A 7,461-nucleotide genomic window follows, 5' to 3' on the forward strand; every position below is an offset into this window, starting at 1 on the left:
AAACAGCTTAAAAACATTCAAGCCAGCCTCCTCTAGTTGTAATTCTCAGTGAAAGGTAATGGGGATTTCTAAAAGCTATGATAGCTCTAACATGGTGAAAAGAACTACAGAAGTATCAGCATTAATACAATCCATTATCAACAGTGGTTATTTTTAGCTAACTTAAAAAGACATTCTTTGCAGCCTGGTTTCGCTTGTTATATTCCAAGCCTCATTTCTATTTATATGGCATGACTAAGGGTAGTAATTGTGTTAAAGTCTGCAATTCTGGAGAATGATCGTTAAATTCAGCACTTCAACAAATGCAGCCCTTTTATCAGTGCTCCGTCAGAAGCTCCGTTAACATCTCTAATGTCAGTGTCATTGTTTCTTTACTATCATGGTGAAGCTCTATTCATTCTGGGCGAGGACGTGGAAGGGGAAGTAGCCTGCATAGTTTTGTGCAGTCATTTTCTTTGGTTCCTATTTATAGGGACAAGGCTGTATAAACACTGGATTTTTGTCTTTATTTGTTTTTGTTTTCAGTGCACACCCTGAACGGATAGTGAGCAGACCGTGAAGAGATATTCACTGAATTTGACAAAAAAGTGTACTGGATTAGAATCGCTGACTGCACATTTAACCCTCGTGGATGAATGAACGCTGAAAAGATCAAATAGCAAAAAAAAAAAAGTTTTCTGTTCTGCTTAAATGGCATGAATGTAGCGTGTATTTTAAATCTAGTAGTTGGATTTGCAGAGGATTAATCCTCCATGGGTGAATATTTTCACACCCAGCACAGTGACTAATTCCAGTCAACATTAGCATCCTAAACATTAGCGCACAACATGCCAAATATACACATGCATTACCGTCTTGACTGTAGTAAATGCTACACGCTATCATCAGCATGCTCACATGGCAAATCTTTTACTACTACTGCAGAGGCACTGATCCCTTCCCCCAAAAGGGTCCCGCTGCAGAGCTCCAGACTGAGGCCCACCTCCACTGCTGGGACCTATCTTCATTGCTAGGACCCACAATGGAAAATCATGTGTGTTATCTTCCTTATTATAAGCTATTTGCTGCTTAACATTACATTACCTAACTTTATAATTCATATCAGACTGTCAGCTGTTAACCCTGGTGGTATTGGTGGAGGGCATGCAGCTTATTCAAACTAATAAATGCCTGCTACTGTACCCTGATGATTGCCTCATTTCTTCACACACAATTTCAGACTTCCTTCTCCATGTTCAGGACCTGAAAGGTTCTGACGGAGGAGGTGGGCCAGAGCCTGATGCATTGCAGCTACACCCTTCCCCCTTCCTTTTCTGGTTCTGCTACTGCCTGTAGCATGTTTTCTCATTAAGCGCTTCTTTCATCATTGTTTTTATAAATCTGGAAAATACTTGTTGTGTTTTCCGTCTGTATTATTAATTAAATGTGTATCTATAGCTGTGGTTGATATTAAAACCTGAAATTCAACATTTTCACTGAAGTAAAAGACTGATTATTTTGTTAGCAGCATATCCCATACCCCTCCCACACACTGTCTAAGCCTCATGGAAGCTATTCCAATTTACTCTATTTCATAGAGCTACAATATCCTCTAGTTGTTATGTAATCTCATCCTGTCATCTTGCCAAAAATGTCAAACTACAGCACTGCACAACTGCCTTAAATGACTCCACCAATTTCATCCTCACTGTAGAGTGACTGTTGAGATGAGGCACTCATATCAGGACGTGTTGTGGGCGCCTCACACTGAGTAATGTGTGTGTGTTACATGATCAGGTGCGGTGACTTGACACCTGGGGCCACATGTAGAGGATGATCTCAGTTTGATCCTACAGATGTGCGTAGGTAGAAGTCAGAGTGACTGTTCAGAAACCTTGAGTCTGATGCAACCTTGAATTCAACTTTGCAACCTGATGGGATGACTCATATCTGACAGAGGTGTGATGTTGAATGAACAGGATGAAGTGGCTCTGATGTTGTACGATATTATAGTGGGCGCCTTATGAATGGATGAGGTTCTGTTGATCATGAAGACTTCAAACGTGTTTCAAGCATTCTTACAAGTCCTTGAAGAAATGAACTGAATAAAACCTGACTTTATTCACAAATATTTTCTCATCTGAGTCAGGCGGTATCATGGTTGGAATATCACACGTATTTAGAAATCCAGGCGGCATGATTTCATCCGAAAAGTCACCTGTGTCTTGGCCAAAAAGTTGCACTTGAACACACTGCAAAGGCTATAGCAAATGGCCAACCAGCACATACGTTCTGTGTCTGCGTGAGAGGAAGTAAGTCTCGACAGAAGCATGCGGCAATAGTCTGTATTTATCATTCAAAAAAGGGAAATCAGAAGACTGACAGGACTGATTCAAGGCACTAGTTAGCTGGTTAGCACATTAACACACAACCTGATGTTGAAAGAACAAAGGATATATATCATGTGCCAGCAAACATTAACACTATTATGAAATGTTTCTGCAAAAAAGCTCAATGGCTAAAAAAAATAATCTCACCTAATATAACAAGTTTGTTTTGATCTCACACCCTCTTGATTTTAGCCGTTTGTTTACTTTCCTCACTTCTGTTTCTCCTCTTGTGCACTGAGTTGAATTGCCAGGGTGATTTCCTTCACCAATGGGCTCTGCCATCTCCGATGCCAATTGACCTTTCGCTAAGCCCCGCCCCTTTGTGATGGTCCGACAAGCTGTCCCAGTAAGCATGGAGCCCGCACTGTAACTAACTGCACTCCCTGAAGAAATATGATCATATTTTTGGAAAGATGAAAGAGTGATTCAAGAGAGAAGCAGACAGAGGGGTCTACAGTCTGTGTTTGAAGGATATATCCAGGATGTCAAACTGACTCAGCAGCAACAACAGGTTCAAAAGACAAAGATAGTTAGAAGCTAAAGCCGAACTATAGGCTACAGATCACAGTGTAAAAGTGAACCACCACATCACTGCTGATCCCCACACAAGACAATGAATATAAAGGGAAACTTTGCTGATATTGAACCAGCTGTGTGGCATCGCAGTGTGTGCAGATGAACCATGTTTCACTTCGCCCCCCATGCTGCTGCCAACACCTGGACCTCTGCCTCAGATGGGCAGGGATCCCTGGGGGAGGTCAAAAAACGGTCATCTGCTCACAATGTGTTGACACACACAGCTGGTTCAATATCAGCAAAGTTTCCCAGCTTCCCTTCACTGGTTCCTGTACAGTAGTAGTTCTTTTTTCACTGTTATAATCACTAGCTAGCTAACCCTACACTTTTCAGGGTTTGATTTTGGTTTTGGAACAGGGAAGAAACGTATATCTTTTTCCAACCTCTCCAGGTAACGAGTATTATTAATACACGACGTGCCCCAGGCACAACATTTAGCTCCAAATCCACAAAACCAGCCTGAAAATGAAGGAAATCTGAAACGATTGTATTAGAATTAATGGAGCACAGCTGTGTTGTTGTCGGACCCTGGTCTGATGCTACGTTATGACTGGCCAGTCTGCGTCTAGGGGCAGGACTTAGCAAAGGGTCAATTCAACAAGCTGAATCGGAGAGAAGACCAGGACCAACTAGTGCCAATGAAGCAGGACTCTTGCTAATACTGGGGCAGCAGACACATTAACCGACTGCCCAACACTGACCGCTGGCTGACTGTCGGCAAAGTGTGTGAGGGTCATTAGTTCGGTGAAAGAAAAGAACTTAATGTCAGAAGGTTTATGGTTGTATAACTGTGTTTAATAAGAAAAATAGCTGTGCTTTTTTACAGAAATATCGCCATATACTGAAGGCCTAGTGAAATATCATGGTATAAAGGTATGAAAAAATGAATACCTCTCAAGCCTAAGTCCTATGTCAGCTCCCAAATCATTGCCGACTCTTGAGTATCAGATTAGCTGATCTGAATCATAATGAGAAAACCTACAATAACAGAGGCACACACAAACGCCCAGAGCAGCAGTTGTTGAAGCGATGTTTAAATCTCGTGCTGTGAGCTCTCACCAATTAGGTCCTCAGATGTAATGAGTGTGTAATGAGAGTAATGTGAGTATGTGTGTGTGTGTGTGTGTGTGTGTGTGTGTGATCTGTTTGTGAGATCACATACATGATTTAATAGTGTATTTAGTGACAGTCCAACACGCATAAATATACATAGCAGACTCATACATACTTCCCTTCCAGACATTTCAATGAATATATAGCATGTTTACAGTGCATGCAATCTGCTGTCTATATGACATTAATGAGTCACATTTGAACAGACACACATGCACAAACACACACACACTCACAGAGCCACCGCAGGGCTGATTTCCCCCATTTAATCAACAAAGAGCAATGTCTGACTGGGTCACAGAGCTTTAGTGATAGTGGGTGGTTGGAAACACGGATGATGCCAGGCTTTCATACATTTTAAACTTGTGAAAAAAATCCACAGTCCCTTGTTTTGGTTTGTTTATTTAAAAAAAATAATTTTAAGCTTCCATTAAAACTGACTGTGACACTGATTTCCACCTTTTTACATCTCCATATCTGCATCTCCGCTGTCCCTCTGTTGAAAATATAAACATAACCTGGTTTTCTCCCGTGCTCCCGTACAAGGAAATACGCACTCACTGTCACACCCGCTCTCAGTTAAAAGCCATTTCTCTTGTGTTTTGTCTTGTACCTGTTCTTTCCTGTTTTCTTTTATTTGTTTTCATGCCCCGTGTTTTCTGGAAGGCTTTTGTGACCGCCTTGTTTGTGCGTCATAAATATATTTCGTGTGACATGACTGTTGGCTATGGCTTTGTACGTTTAAAACAAGAGGGTGACAAGAAAGAAAAGAGAGAGGAGGATTACATAAGAGGTCAAAGCTGTGTGTATGGAAGCTGAAAGCACCAAGACTCCATCCTCACAGAGTACCTAAAGTGTGATTAATGAAGATTAATCTCAGTCTCATGACGAGTTATCTCAGAAACCTTTACCTTGAGATGAGCACTGTGGTTATAATATGTGTCACAGCAACAAGTCACTTCATTTTTCTTCCCCTGTTTCCAGTCTCATTCATATTTCCTGTCATTCTGTCCTTGTCCAGCACTCACTCACCTGCTCCCAATTTGCTCGTCAGGACCCCAAATTACACACCTGTTGTCTCTTGTGTCGTCACGCAGCAGTCTTTTGGTTCTGTACTTCTGTCCTGAGTTTTTTCTACCTTTGCTTCCTCTTTCGGACTCTTGACAGCCTGCCTACTAGACTTTGATGTTTGTGAGTCATGTGTCCACACCTTGCTTATGGTTGTTACAAATACCAGCGACAAGTCAAGTCAGTTTTATCTGTGTATAGCCCAATAACACAAATCATGAACCTGCCAAATTTGTCCTCAGACTCTCAATTTGAGTACGAAAAAAAATCCTTTCTAATGAAAGAAAACCTCACACAGAGCACCAAAATGACATTACTGAAAATCCAAAACTGATTATTCAGCTTACCTACTAAATAATAGAGAGGCCTTATAGATAGAGATCTTCCCACCCGCCCAGCCCACCTCCCTCAACTCGTTACACTTTACGTTCTCTCTGGTGGAGATGGGTGAGTTACGTCACTTAATGTGCTAGGGCGGCCACTGCTGTCACACTAAGCCGACTGTCGGCTGTCAGTCAATGTCGGGCCACAGGTGAGCGTCTGTCGCCATAGTTTTTGCAGTATGTCCTACACCATCAGCACTAGTCGGCAAATTTTGTCTGCTGTTTTTGGCCTATTCAGCATGTTGAATTGGTGTCAGAGACACTGGGGAGTGAAATCACTCTGACTGGCAGGTCAGGAGAGAAACAGAAGTAAGGAAAGCAAACAAAATACTAAAGCCCAGAGGAAGTGAGATCGAAACAAACTTGTTATATTAGGAAAGATTTTTTTTTAACCATCGACCTCTTTAACAGAAACATTTCATAATTGTGTCATTGTTTACTAACACACAGTAAATATATTTTGTTCTTTCAACTTTAGGTTGTATTATTAGAGTGTTAACTGGCAAACTACAATCTTGAATCCGTCCTGTGCTCTCATTCTCATCTACAACACTTCTCCCAATTCATTTTCTGTGGAAAAGCTCCAGACTTTACACTCAACATCACAATTTTAAGTTTTAGCACTTCAGCTTTTATATTTTGGAGAGAGTTAATCATTTTTACTGATCTCTTTGGACTATCTTAGACCATAGGAATAACATGTATGAATTTTGAAAATGGGCGTAGTTCCCCTTTAAGCCTCACACAGAGCCAGACTCGCTTTCAGAGAGACCTACATCTGGAAAAGCCCATTCAAGATTCAGAAGACGGATGACTCAGCAAGTGTCAAGTCGGGTCAAGAAACGTGTGTTGATGTCGTAGTGGAGGATAAAAACTGTCCGTCCTCTAGTACGTAGCCTGCTGGAAGTGACGTCTGTCCAGACCACAGAGAACATGGAGCAAACTGTGGTCTGCTTTTGTCAGGTCGAGGAAATTCACCTTGAAAAAAAAAAACTGATGAAAGATTTTGGGGGAGGTCTGATTCTACAACCTCTGCTGAATCTGACACCTGACAAAGAACTCTGAAACAGCGTATTAGCTCCAACAAATTTAGGATCTGAGATTTATATTTGTAAGATTTATATTCATTAACAACTTCTTTATTGCCATTTCTCAAACAAACAAACAAACAAATTGAAAACCGAACCAACAGAGGAGATATCAGTATCTATGTTTCAGTAGGAGATATTGTTATAGTCAGCCATGACCTGCTGCTGAAACACTAACATCAGCAATACACTCGTGTACAGACATCTCAAAAATGTGCAGCTGGCAGCTTTGGACATCTCTGAATATTGTTTATTTTTGGCACTTTACTTGCACTGGTTTTCAGCAACTCTGCCAGCTGTCATATCAATATACATCCAAGATGAAAATGTTATCTGAGACATGTCAGGATCAAACTGAAAAGAAGAGGCACTTGGCTTTCAGAGGCAGGTGCAGGAAATAGAGAGATATATTCTACACTTGGTCAGTCCACATTAACCTCCATCTGAAGAGGAGACGGGACGAGTGTCCGACATCTGAGCAACTATGACATGACACTAAACCTCGAGGGTAAGTGTCTTCAGAGAGCTCTGAAACCCAGAGCTCTGTCTGTCAGGATCAGACAGAGTGAAGAGGCGGAGACACATGAGAGGGAGAAAGGACAATAGACACACACACACACACACACACACACACACACACACACACACACACACACACACAATAAACAACAAACAACGGCATGGAGTGTGGGATGAAACAATGTCCAGATTAGTATAATCACTGACAAAATTGAATGAGATCATGTCGTATTACGGTGGTGATTCATGGGAAATGACAGTGATTCATAAGTTTGCTTAATGCGATCACAGCCTGGCAACAATTCATTCTTTATATGCAGTAAGTGTGCAAACTGCTGCATAATG

This window comes from Epinephelus fuscoguttatus, linkage group LG9 (genome assembly GCF_011397635.1).
Source record: "Epinephelus fuscoguttatus linkage group LG9, E.fuscoguttatus.final_Chr_v1".
Taxonomy (NCBI): domain Eukaryota; kingdom Metazoa; phylum Chordata; class Actinopteri; order Perciformes; family Serranidae; genus Epinephelus; species Epinephelus fuscoguttatus.